The following is a 14509-nucleotide window of genomic DNA, read 5'->3' on the forward strand; positions in this document are numbered from 1 at the left end:
CTGGCATGGCAACACACGGCGTTCGAAGGCCATGTGTTTTTCATAGAGGTCCTGGGAGGCAGCCGTGGTGGTGGGTGCTGCTTGCTGTGTGTTTTGTGCAGGGAGTGGGTTCTCCTCGTATCTGCTGGGCTGCCTTGCTCCTGGAAGTGGGCTGCAGAGGCTCTCGTTATGAGCTGTTGGAGGGAGTTGGAGTCAGAGAAGAGTGGTTGGGACTGCAGGAGGTGGTGATTGTCCCTCTGCAATGTGAAGGGTAGATTCATTTTAACAATGTATTCGCATGTGTGTTGTCGCACTGTACATGTTTACAGACAAACTGCATGACTGTGTACATCGTGGCTGTTTCAGAGGAGCTGCCCATTTGCTGTGAGACAGTGGACATTACGACAACATCACGGCTGTGTGTTTGCACTTGTACATTATCAACTCACATTTCCCTGCAATGCCACTTGTGATTGGCCAGTGTCTATACCCAGTCCGCACCAGTTTTGTCCTTTGTTCTGGTAAAGAAGTGTTGCGGATTGTGCCACATTGTTGTCAGTGTTGATGTGCTCTGCATGTAAGGTGTGTATGGTGCATTTTGGGGGGAGTCGCCCCTGCAGCTCTGATTTGGCTGCAGCTTATCCCTTACATGCGGTGTGCCTCAGACTTCTGTGCTTATACAGTGCTGAGATGTTGCATACTTGGGTATATTGTTCTCTTTGTGGTAGTTGGGGTCTGGGGCATGGTTTGTCCGCAGATGTGCTGAGCTCCATTGTGCATGTGTGCCATTGTGCCCATCTCCCCCATCCCCCCAGTCCCTGGCCATAACTCACCATGGTGCTGTTGTAACTGGTCCTGTTGAGCAGTGTCCGGGCCCACAACTCCTCCCACCGTCTCCCCACTGATGACTGTTGTTAGAAATGGGGGTCTCTAGGTCGCAACGGCTGGCGCCAATGTCCAAATAGGGACCCTTCTTCCCAAGTCAGGGCAAGTGGGCTACCCCCTTTGACAACCCCAGCTCAACCCTGTGGTAACATAGCACGAGCAGTTAGGCCTATCTCAGAGGCAGTGTTTCAAGCATTTATGACCATGCACAATAAGGCAGTAACGACACCACAAAAGGACACAACTCAAGTAGGTATAGACAAATAATATCTTTATCTAAGGTTTAACTCAAGACTCTCAATGCGTTTTAATAAACTACAATGCACGTAAACCAGTAGGGACTCAAAAAGGCAATAACGTATTCACCAGAATGTGACACTGACTGAGTTCAAGGCCAGGGCCTACACCACCCATTGTGCACCAGATACCTGGCGTTGAAAGGGGACACAGCATGCAGCTTCTCGAAGAAGTTGAGACGGTGACAGGCGGACTCCCAGCGACCACAAGTCTTGGCTGCAGGGGTCCGCAGTGTGCACCCACAATGATTCGGGTACTCGGGGACAGGCGGGCTCTCAGCGGCAGCAGCACACGGTTGCGGCAGCCTGGGCTGGTGGTGGCGATGACTCGCATCTTGCAGCTCTGTGGTGGACTCACTGCAGCAGCAGCTCTCTCTTAGCTGCGGTGGCCCATGAGACAATAGCGACAATCCTCGACAATGGTGAACAAGATGCCGGCACACAGCGGTGGCAGCTAGCTCTCCCTTATCTGCGATGGCCCACAGGATAAATCACGATGAGGCAACATTGGCAAAGGTGCGGGCGCTCAGCGGCAGCAGCTCTCTCTTAGCTGCGGCGGCCCACAGGACAGATCCCAATGATGCCAAGTTGACAAAAGTGCGGGTACTCAGCTGCAGCAGCTCTCTCTTAGCTGTGGCGGCCCACAGGACAAATCATGATGAAGTAAAGTGGCAAAGGTGCGGGCACTCAGCAGCAGCAGCTCTCTCTTAGCTGCGGCAGCCCACAGGACGAATCATAATGGTGCAAAGTTGCAAAAGTTGCGGGCACTCAGTGGCAGCAGGTCTCTCTTAGCTGCGGCGGCACACAGGACAGATCACAATGATGCAAAGTTGACGAAGGTGCAGGCACTCAGCGGCAACAGCTCACTCTTAGCTGAGGCGGCCCACAGGACGAATCACGATGATGCACAGTTGGCAACGGTGCGGGCACTCAGCGGCATCAGCTCTCTCTTTGCTGAGGCACCTCACAGGACAAATCACGATGGTGCAAAGTTGGCAAAGGTGTGGGAAAACAGCGGCAGCAGCTCTCTGTTAGCTGCGGCGGCCCACATGACAGATCACAACGATGCAAAGTTGGCGAAGGTGCGGGCACTCAGCGATAGCAGCTCTCTCTGAGCGGCTGTGGCCCACAGGACGAAGGATGGTCTTGATCAGGCTGGCACAACGGTGGGCACTAAGTGGCTACAGCTCTCTCTTAGCTGCTGCGGCCTCACAGATTCAGCGAAGGTTTCGAAGGTTCAAATTCAGGTGGGCTCTCAGTGGTGGCAGCTCCCTCTTGGATGCGGCGGCCCGCACAGATTCAGCAAGGTTCCAGAGGTTCAAATTCAGGCGGGCTCTTAGCGACGGCAGCTCACTCTTAGCTGCAGCGGCTCACACAGGTTCAGCGAAGGTTCTCAGTCCGAGTTCCTCACAGTAGAACTAGAGGCTCCGGATTGCTCAACGGAGGCCTCACCTGCAAGCAGGATTCCTCGCACAGGAATTCCGACGGCTGACGGGGTGAAGTCTAATGTCCCTGAGACTTCGGCAGGAGGCGCTCTCAATTCCGGCCCTCGGGGTTTCTTCAGCAAGCTTGGTGAAAGTTTCAAAAGTCCTTTCCTCTGTTCACTCGGATAGAGTTTTGTCTTGACATCCAGAAGGAACACCCTTGGACAAATTTCCAGTGCAGCGTTTTATACCTAAAAAGTCTTCTCTAAAGCCACAAATCACTAGATCCAGTCAGAACCAGTTCGGTGGGGTCGGGGAGCACTTGGTTTACGAGGCGACATACTGCCCTTTCAGAATGTAGAGGGTCTGCTATCAGATGCCCAGTGGGGGGGATGGAGCCATCATTCACCTTGCCAGGCACGGCCTTGCTCAGATCAGAGTCACCCCTCCCCATGCTCTGAATACCGGGCTCTCTCTCCAGCTAGGTCTGACCCAGGTGGCCCTGCTGCTTCAAAACCAGACAGCCAATACACATACTAGCAAAGCCTACTGGAAAGCTCAGGCAAGAAAATACCGCGTTTCCAGAAGAGCCATTTTCAAACGTGGGATACATAAATGGTTCTTACTAAAAGGTCATCTCAATGTCCTGAGCATAACCATATCAAACTCGAAGTTCCTATCAGGTTCTGGGGGTCGGATAGGATTATAGAAGGTAATCGTCAATCTGCCCATTCTGGCCTATGAGAACGGATAGCTTCACGATAGTAACAGTGAAATGGAGGGTAACTCGCTATTATAACAGACCTAGGCATTATGGTTATCCTAATTCATACAGTCATCTTTACACGGGGAGCATTCGCGCTGTGGCACTGATTAGCAGTGGCACGGCGCCCAGAGCATCTAAATCCAGCCAACATAAAAGATGGGAAGCGAAAAGAGGAAGGGAGACCCACGTCAATGATGCCAGGTCTTGCAACTGTGGACACCATTTCCTCCATGTCATCCAGCTCCTCCTGTGGCGCTGGGCTCCCACCTCCAGTCTGCATTGATGCCTTCTTTTTGTTTGCGAGTTTCAGCTTGGCTTTTTGCTTGACGTCATTCCAGCGCCTCTTGACCTCATCCATTGTCCTCTTCAGCACTCCCACTGCATTCACCTTGTCCACGATGGCCTGCCATAGTCCATGTTTTGTTGCCAATGACACAGTGGAGGTGACGAACAGTTGTTGATGGTGTTCGACCACCTCCGTTATCAGGATCCTGTTTTCCTGCGGACTGAAGCGCTTCTTCTTACTCTTCTTCTCCTTGGCCTTCCCTGACCCCGAGTTCCCAGGCAGTTCCTCCGATGGACTTGTGGGGTTCTGTTTCTCCTCCGTACTTGCTCCGGCAACATCCATGGTTCTTCGTTGTTGCTTGGCATTTGTTTGTCTGTTTTTTTCCTACTGTTATGGTGATTGTTCCCACCTGACGCGTGTGAAATGCAGGCCATTGGCTGTTTTTTGCTGACTTTTGTATCGCGCTTGGCCTCATCGCAGGTTTTTCTGCGTTTATGTTTCGCATTTTTGTGGCGTGGCGTTGATTTTACCGTGGCTATTTGACATGTTGTCTCGTGACTATCGCATGGTACCGCCGTGTTGTGAATACCTGGTTAACACCACGTAAATTTCCCAAGATGGACTGCGATGTTTGAGGTTGCGTTAAGTAACTTTTGCGATGGTTATCACACGTTGTTGAGAATATACCCCTCGGTGTGCAAAAAATACAAAGTCAGTTTAGAAATTTCAAATGGCTTTTTCTGCCAAAACATAGCACCTAAAAACAGGGATCTAACGGCATTAAGTGTTAAGGAGCCAGTAATTATTCTGTTGACTTCCTCGAGCATTTAACAGCCCAAGTCTTTTCTCTGCCCGTGTAACATTAATTTTACCTGAAACTGACTCTGAAGCTTTGTCCTATGTCACTGAGATGTATCTTATTGATGATAACTTAACCGCACATCTAGCCAGAGTAGATCGCACAGTTTTGAGATTTGCTGAACATTGCTACAAATTCAACTTCCAAGAGACTAAATTAAATTAAATCTAGGAATCAGACAATATCAGGTTGCTTATAGAATTCTGAAAAGTAAAACGTCTGATCCAATAGTCTTTTCATCAAGTCAATTTTTACTTTTCTTCAAGCTGTTGGTGAGGCTGCGTGTGTTTTACTTTCACTATTTGAATCTATTGTTGCTTGTGACTTTTACAGGGCTTTTAACTTTTAACCTTATCTGCACTATTAGGCGCTTCCCACCTGCTGTGTGCTTCTGCACTTAGCCCTGTTCCACCGTGGCTGTGTGCCGTTTGTGTGGAGGGTGTTCTCTTTCTCTCTGTCCTGCTATGCTGGTGACTCACTTCTGGGGCTGAAGGGGGCAGTCTAGTTTCACTGCTCTCCCCCATTTAAACACGATACGACGCGGATACACAGCAGCTGTTGGTGAGGCTGTGTGTGTTTTACTTTCACTATTTGAATCTATTGATACTCACTGATTTTTACAGAGCTTTTAACTTTAACATTTAAATACGATGCAACTGTGGGGCTGGCACACCAAAGCCACGCCTAAGGCAAGCCCATCTGCGCCCGTCCACGCCTGGATGTCGCCAGACATGCTGCCGGCCCATCTGGTGGAAAGAAAATGTACTCTTGTGGAGACCTTCAGGCTATCATGAAACTGGTCAGCATTTGCGACCACCCTCCATGTAATTTACTTGACGGCCCGGTCTGCTGTAAAGGTTGTGGCTTTAATTCCTGGGCCATTACATCCTCTCCTATTTCCCCCTCCCCTTCCAGGCATATCATTAACCTCCTTAGCCTTAATTTCTGCTCCTTAGCAAAGCACTTTGCTGAGGTTCACGACTTGCTGCAGGACGAATCTCCTGACGTTCACTTTCTAACAGAGCTTGGCTCTTAGCTGACATGGTGGCTGAGCCAGGTTTGGAACTTCCCAGTGCTTCAGCATTGCAACTCTCAACAGAGAGACGAGACGTGGCGGTGTCGCAGTTATTTTTAAATCCTGCTACACCTTCGCAAAAGTGGTCTTGTTTGGTTGTGAGTGCAAGCGTTTTGGTATCTCCTTAAACGTCAGCTATACTATGTCCGGGTTACTGGTCTAGCGCCCGCAGGGACCGTCTAAAGAGTTTAATGCAGCACTCACTGATGCAGTTAGCTCTTTGGCTATAAGATCTGCCAATTTTAGCATTATTGGTGACTTGAACTTGCATTTAGATAGTACACATGACTCGTAAATGGGTTATTTCTTAGCAGATCTTGCTGCCTTTCAGCTGACTCAACTGGTTCTTGGCCACACCCATTCTGCAGGCCACTTGCTTGACCCGTTTTTTCTAATCTTCCTGCCCTCACAGTTAACACTCTTATACCGATGAGTTGGTCCGATCATTATCTGATACCCATGACACTCTCGGGGGTAGAGCCCTCAGTTCAGAAGTTATCCTTTAAATGTCCCAGGCTCAAACTGAACATTGATCAATTTCATGCCCTCTTTTCTATGCATACCCTCAGCATGCCGGATGACCTTGATGTAGCCGATCAAGCTCTATTTGACTGGATTCGGCAGCCTCTTGACACACTTATCCCTGCTAAGTGGTCTAAGAGTCTCAATAGTAAATCCAGTCCATGGACAGTAAGCTCGCTACTATGCGGAAAGCATGCAAAAGGCTGGAACAGGCATGAAGGCAGGATTGCGACCCGGTCCTGAAGGGGAATTATCAGGCAGCTATCAAGAACTATCACAGGGACATCCAGAAGGAAAGGGCGGCCAACTTTGCTGACGAAATCAGGAGTAGCAGCAATCCCGCTAAAATAATTTTTTCTATACTTTAAGATCTTAAAGTGGCAGGGTCATCTACAAAGCGTTTGCTTTTGTCTGACCAGCAATGTGAGGATCTTGCCACCTTCTTTATCAAGTAGTTGGAGAACATCTATAGGTCCTTCCCCCTTACCTCGATGAGTTTAGATCCCGTTCATAGACCCCTCTTCACCCGCACACTCGTTGTCTTCCCTTGGAATCTCCCGGGTTGAGTTGCGTACCTTATGTAGCAGGGTTAAATCTGGTTCTCCTGCAGATCCTCTTAAGCCTGAGCAATTTTTGAAATCTCTGCCTTTGCTCTGTACACCACTGTGTCAGTTGATTAACATGTCCCTGTCCATGGTGGTTGCCCATAGGGCTTGGAAATATATATATATATATATTCACTGAAAAAAACATAGGTTTCAGGGGCGTTATAGTTAGCTGGATTTTTCAGTCGTACAAAACCAATGAAATTCCCCCGTTATAGTTGGTTCAGCTAACTATAACTCGCGCGCCCGCGATGCACTGCTGATGACGTCACATATTACATCACTCATAACATGGTCAGTGACATCACTGATAACATCTCAAATGACATCACTGATGACATCACTGATGACATCATCCAGTGAATGTGTGTTTTTCTGAAAATTACATATGTTTTATATATGTATATCTCAAGGTCGATGGAAGAATAAATGGGTATATAAGTGTCTAAATGGATGATTTGTTTTTGAAAAATTGATTGTATAACTGACAGATTAAGTGTATCTTAGTGAATATATGGCTTAGTGAGTAATGTTTAAATATGTAAATATCTGTATCAGTCTCTCACTTTGTGTATAAGTGGCTGCATGGGATGGTGAGTAGCTACATGCGGGTGTCTATATAGGTTATTAGTTGGGTTTTTGAGTATCAGTATGAGTGTCTGTATGGTTTGGTGGGGGGTATTACGTAGTACATAGGTGCATGAATGAGTGACTCACTCTTTGTATGTGTTGAAGACAGCATGTGTGCAGGACTGTATGGGTGGATGAGTATGTGCATGGGTGTGTTAGTGAGTGAATGACTGTCTCAATAGTGTCTTTATGAGTAACTACATGTCATGAGTGATGTAATATGTGATGTCATCAGCAGTGCATTGCGGGCGCGCGTGTTATAGTTAGCTAAACTAACTATAACGGGGGAATGTCAAAGGTTTTGTACAAGTGAAAAGTCCAGCTAACTATAACGCCCCTGAAACCTATGGTTTTTTCAGTGAATTTCTAAGGTTTTTTAAATGTTAATTCCTAATTATAACGTGCCTGAAACCTATGTTTTTTTCAGTGAATTTCAAAGGTTTTTTAAATGCTAATTTCTAACTATGCCTACAGAGATAGGACTTGTGAAGAAAGAAGAAAAAACGCACAGAAAGAAAAAAAAGAAATGCAGAAAGAAGCAACAGAAGTCCTCAAAGACTAAGAAAAGTGCAGGAAGAAGGATAACTTGCAGAAAGAACAAACAGAAGAGCAGAAAGAAGCCTTGTTGCAAAATCATCCTGTACCCTCAACTTTTTCAAACGGATACTGGTGGTAACTGAGTCTGACTAACCAGTCCTAGAGCCAGTGCTATGTTAAAAGACACTCAGCTTACAGTGAAAACACCTACATACACAGGGGAAGACAATGCGTTGGGGTCCCCCTGTGATTAGCATGACCTCCTCTGTAGGCCCCTAGTATATAATAGGGCAGGGGATTAAAACTACCTCTTAAAACGTGCCACAGGGCGTGTTTGCACACATCACCTCAGGCCTCATCCCCTCCCTTCCCCACTGTGTAAACACGCCCTGTGGCCGTTTTAAGTTGGGAGATTAAGTCCCCTTGAATCCTGAGGGTCCCTAGGGTCCAACTAGACCACTAGGTACCTCCAGTAAGTGCCACAGAGCTGCATTGCAGAGAGATGTAAAAAGGGGCACGACCTAGACCACCTCTCTGCAAGGAAGCGCAGTGGCGCTTAATGGAAACACCTGGTGGGTTAGTTGGCCCCCAGTTTCCCTCAGGATTGAAGGGGAATTATATCCCCAACTTAAAACGTGCCACAGGGCGTGTTTGCACACTTTAACTCAGGCCCCGTCCCCTCCCTTCACCACTGTGTAAACACGCCCTGTGGCCGTTTTTAGTTGGGAGATTAAGTTCATTTGAATCCTGAGGGTCTCTAGGGTCCAACTAGCCCAGTAGGTACCTCCAGTAAGCGCCACAGAGCTGCGTTGCAGAGAGGTGTAAAAAGTGGCACGGCCTGGACCACCTCTCTGCAACACAGCTCAGTGGCGCTTACTGGAAGCACCTGGTGGGCTAGTTAGCCCCCAGGGACCATCAGGATTGAAGGGGTATTATTTCCCCAACTTAAAAAGCGCCAATAGGGCGTGTTTGCACACGTCACCTCAGGCCCCGTCCCCTCCCTTCCCCACTGTGTAAACACGCCCTGTGGCCGTTTTTTAAGTTGGGAGATTAAGTCCCCTTGAATCCTGAGGATCCCTAGGGGCAAAATAGCCCACTAGGTACGTCCAGTAAGCGCCATTGCAGAGAGGTGTAAAAAGGGGCACGGCCTGCACCACCTCTCTGCAACGCAGAGCATTGGAGCTTACTGGAAGTACCTGGTGGGCTAGTTGGCCCCCAGGGTCCCTCAGGACTGAAAGGGAATTATTTCCCCAACTTAAAACTCGCCACAGGGCGTGTTTGCACATGTAACCTCAGGCCCCGTCCCCTCCCTTCACCACTGTTGAAACGTGCCCTGTGGCCGTTCTAAGTTGAGAGATTAAGTTCCCTTGAATCCTAAGGGTCCCTAGGGTCAAACTAGCCCACTAGGTACCTCCAGTAAGCGCCACAAAGCTGCGTTGCATAGAGGTGTAAAAAGTGGCATGGCCTCAGAACACCTGTCTGCAAAGCAGCTCCCTGGCACATACTGGAGATACCTGTTGGGCTAGTTGGCCCTCAGGGACCCTCAGTATTGAAGGGGAATTAATTCCCCAACTTACAACTGGCCAGGGGGCGCGTTTGCAGAGTGCTGCAAGGAGGGGGCGTGGCCTCCGGCGCGATGCCGGTGTTTCATTTATTTTATTTTTTTAAGAAGGAGGGCTGTGTGGCCCCCCTTCTTTTTCTAATTTATTAGCCCTGGGGACCCCATACCCCAGGGCCTGCACCCTAATTTTTTTTGTTGAAAAAAATTAATTTGGCCCTCCCAAGGCCTTAATCGGCCCCTGGCACCCCAATCCCTGGGTCATGGCCTTTTTTAAAAAAAAAAATCTTTAGGAGGGGGGCTGCATTGCCCCCCTCCTCAGGCCACTTATGGCCCCGGGGACCCCATCCCCCGGGGCCGGCCTTTGCTTATTATTATTTTAAAAAAATATATATTTATAGAAACACCTAGGACATGCTGGACAAACCGTATGTACCTATCACCATTACGATTTTCGTGATATTCATTAAAAGGCGACTATGCATACAATGAATCCACGTGGAATGTATTTACACCGCTAGTGAAGCTCTGACGTGTCTGACGCCCTACCGTGCCTAATCCAGGCGCCCCCGCCGGTGAGAACTCTCCAAGTAGACACCCTTGTCGTTTATTTATACAAACATGGGTAGCTATTGACGGGCACATTTAATACACACGCACACCAAGCCATTAAAAGGGAATTCGACAAAAATTCAACCAAACTATGCAAGAAACCCCCCTCACGGTTAATAAAACACACATCCACCGCCGGATGTGTAATACTTTTTATTTTACTCTCTGGAAAGGAGACGAACCTCACTTGAGAGTCACAGCGTGCTCTTGGCTGAGCCCAATGCTGTGTTACACCCACCAGTGCCCGCTGAGTGCCACACACCTCTGTGCTGTATTCCACCAGCTAGTGCGTATGCTATGACACTCTCTAGCCCATGTGGACTGTAACACCACCCCGTGAATATGTCATGCCACACTTGCCTTCGCACTGGTTATATTTCCCCATCTAACGTGCCTTCCTCGATGCCTATGTTATAACGCACAGCGCTATGCCAATCATATTAATATCTGGGATCCATATCTTTGTCACAGTGCATATGCAACGTTACACTCCCCAGCACATATTTTATATTTCAACTTTAGAGACTAGTTAGGCTACACAACACTGCCCTGTGCATATTACACTCCAAGACGCATATCGCATTGCACGCGCTAGTGCCTGTGCTATCTCGCGCTCTCCAATGAATCTGTCATTGCGCACAATGTATTGCATATTATATTTCACACCTCAGTTCATCTTATATCACACTTTTTGGTGCATAGTTTATACCATATACTATATCTAGTTTTCGTTTTCAATCGTGCTCTCAGGACTATGTTCTATATAACACTGCGTCCACCTACCCTTTTCACGGGCATTACATTTTGCGATGGGGGGTGGAGGGTCAGGGTCTGTTTCTGCCAAGTGAGCCCAGAGTCACTGTCACAAACGTCCTCTTCTTCCTGAATAAAAGTGAGATTATGCTGCATACTTGTTCATATTTTAAGTAGCTCGCACAGACACACATTTTAAAAACAATAAAGTTCCTAATACCCACCTTCTCTGAACAGTTAGCTTGCTGCCCCATCCACCTCCTCCCTATCCTCTGTTGTCTGAATCCATGGACTAGCCTCCTCCCTCCTGCCATGCATGGTCTGATGTGCTGCCACTGCCCTCCATTTAGCATGATGTACCAGTCCACTCCTCCTGCACTCCATTGCCCAATTCTATGGCCCATCATTGACCTCCTGCTTAGCCTCTGTGCTTAGCTTGCTGCCCCTATTCTCCTCCCCCCTGCCCTCTGATGTCTTTGTGCATGACCCTGCTCCATCCTTTTTGCCCACCATGTTCCATGGACCTGCCACTCCTATCTACTCTGAGTGTTCTGTTGAGCTGCCACTCCCCTCCCACCTGCCTAGCATTGTCAGATGACTGCAACCTGTCCCTGCCACCTCCACCCTGCCTCTCCACCTGTCATTCCCCTATGCCATTCCTCCTGTCCTCCTTGGTCCATTTTACTGCCACACCCTTCTGCCCTCCCTGGTCTGTTGTGCTGCAACTGCTCCTCCTGCCTGCCCCGCGTGGTCTGTTGTGGGGCCCCTTCCCCTGAACTCTGTTGTCTGTGCCTAGGTCCTGACCTTCCCTTCTATCCTCCATGGTCCTTTGTGCATGTCCCTGCACCCTCCATCTTGCCCATCATAGACATTGTGCTGCCACTAACCCTCCCGCTTGCCATGCATTGTCTTCTGTGCTGCCATTGCCCCTCCCACCTTCCCTGTGTGGTCAACTAGCTGCCCCTGACCCCCTCCCACCTTCCCTCCATGGTCTGTGTGTATGCCATCATAGGCTCACTGTTGCTCTCCATGGTGTCTTGTTTCTAGTGCCCATCCTGCCTGACCGCCATGGTCATCTTGCTGCTCCTGCCCTGCCCGCTTGCCCCCAGCCCTCTGTTTACATGTGCAGACCCCTATTCCTTCCTTCCTGGCTTGTCTGTTCCATTGTAATGCCCCTGATCCGTCCCTCCTGCCCTTTATGGCCTGTTATGCTGCAGCTTTCTCTCCTGTCTGTCCATTATGGTCAGCTAGCTACCATTGCCTCTTTCCCCTCTGTTCTCTGTTGTCCATATGCATGGTCCTGTCCCCTTCCTATTGCTTTCTATGGATTGTTGTGCTGCACTCCCGTCCCGCATGCCCTGTGTGGTGTATTGTGCTGCTGCAAACACTGATGCCTGCCCTGTAGGGTCAGTTTGGTGCACCTCTCCATGTCCCTCCTGTCCTTTGTTATCCGAGTCCATGTCCCTACCCCAATTCCTCCTGCCTACCATGATCCAATGTACCATACTTGCGAACATTTTGAACTTGGTAAGAGGGAGATTTTGAAAAAAAACTGGGGTATTGATTTTCCCCTTTGAGATACATTGAAAAAGAGGAGATTGTAGACAGGAGACAGATCAAATAAAGCCCATTTGAGCTTAAAAACATTGGACGTTTCCTGGCTGAAACGGGTCTGTTGGCATGTATGGTTGTACTACCACTGCCTCTTCCTTCTGCCCACAATGGTCTATTATATTGCCACAGCCTCTCTTGCCAGTCCTGTATTGTTGGTTTGTTGCCCCTGCCCCCCTTTCCACTGCCCTCCATAGTCTGTTGTGCTGCCACTGCCCTTCCTGCCTGCCCAGTGTGGTCAAATTGTTGCCTCTGCACTCTCCTACCTGCCTTCAATTTTCAGAGTCCGTGCCCCTGGCCTCTGCCTCTCAACAGTATCCCAATGAACAACTAGATTGCTAACATTCTATATTTATTACAAAAGTGTGGAACGCCTGACGTCATCTTGATGTAATCAAAACTGTAATACCTAGAGCATTTCCTTTAGAAATGACATATATGAGAGGGTCTTATTGGCATCAAAATTATGGTTAGTGCTCTAAAAAACTAAAATGAGAACATATTTTCTGAGTTTTCAAATAGCGACAAAGAACTTTGAAATTATTTGTAATCTTTATGATTTTTTATCCAGTTGACCATTTGATTAAATTTTGCACCTAGGGGAGAGGATGTGGTGTTACTTCTAGAGCTGCAGACTTTGCAACTGGGGAACCAGGTTGGAGTTTCTGCTTCAGCTCAACATTCTGTGACTCTGGTCAAATCACTTAATCTCCTCATGTCTACAACCAAAATTAATTTGATCTTGTGTGATGTAACCAATGCTCATGTAAAGCACTCCAATACCTGACAAGTCTGCATTATATAAAACTGCAAATACACAAAAAATAAGTGTTTTGCACACTTCTGTCATCGGGCTACATGTGGGCTACATCTGGGTGATATTTGGGCTACATTTGGGATCTTTTGTCTCTCGTGGCCATCTTGGGAGATTTATTTGTTATGAAGTTTCCTAATTTCCTCATTTACTGCAGTCTCCTCATTAGGAAATACTTTCAGTTTTTTACTTTGGTTCCACCAAGAAGGCATTCAGATGTGTCACACATTTGCCATGAATTCTGAATGTTCGCACTCTAATTTCTCATTAGGTCACTGTAGTAAAGCTACTGCTCACCAGGGAAGTCTGCTGCTGGTATTCAAAGTGCATGTTTCAGTCTGCACGTCAAATTTTTTTTATGAAATAGAAGAGGATTTGAGAAGTCAAAATGTGCCCTAATTTTTCTTTCTGCAGCACTAATCATAATTTCTATGGCAAAATGACCCCCCTCATTTTTTTCCTTTGTAAATTAAATGTTTTAAGTGTTACCACTTTATTCCAATCAAGATGGCTTCAGGTGTGACATACTTTTGTCATAAGTAACACTGTTAGCGCTCTAGTTGTTAGAACACTCTGGGACATTCTGTCATTGGGCTATACTTGGGCTACATCTGGGTGATATTTGGGCTACATTTGGGCTCTTTTGTCTCTGCTGGCCATCTTGGGAGATTTATTTGTTATGAAGTTTCCTAATTTCCTCATTTACTGCAGTCTCCTCAGAAGGAAATACTTTCAGTTTTTTACTTTGATTCCATCAAGTAGGCATTCAGATGTGTCACACATTTGCCATAAATTCAGAATGTTAGCACTCTAGTTCCTCGTTAGATCACTGTAGTAAAGCCACTGCTCACCAGGAAAGTCTGCTGCTGGTATTCAAAGTGCATGTTTCAGTCTGCATGTCAGAATGTTTTAATGAAATAGAAGAGGATTTGAGAAGTCACTCAAAATGTGCCCTAATTTTTCTTTCTGCAGCACTAATCATACTTTCTATGGCAAAATGAACCCCCTCATTTTGTTCCTTTTTAAATTAAATGTTTTAAGAGTCACCACTTTATTCCAATCTAGATGGCTTCAGGTGTGCAATACGTTTGTCATAAGTAGGACTGTTAGCGCTCTAGTTGTTCTTTAGAACACTCTGGGAAGCTGCAGTAGAACACAAAGGAATCAACTGACAGTCTCTGCCCTTGTTGGATGTACATGTTTTACTGAGAATGTCAGACTTCATTTTCACATGACTGAGAAAGATAATGTGAATTTACAGAAAATATGCTCTCAGTTTAGCTTATAGATCACCTTC

This window comes from Triturus cristatus, chromosome 6 (genome assembly GCF_964204655.1).
Source record: "Triturus cristatus chromosome 6, aTriCri1.1, whole genome shotgun sequence".
Classification (NCBI taxonomy): Eukaryota; Metazoa; Chordata; class Amphibia; order Caudata; family Salamandridae; genus Triturus; species Triturus cristatus.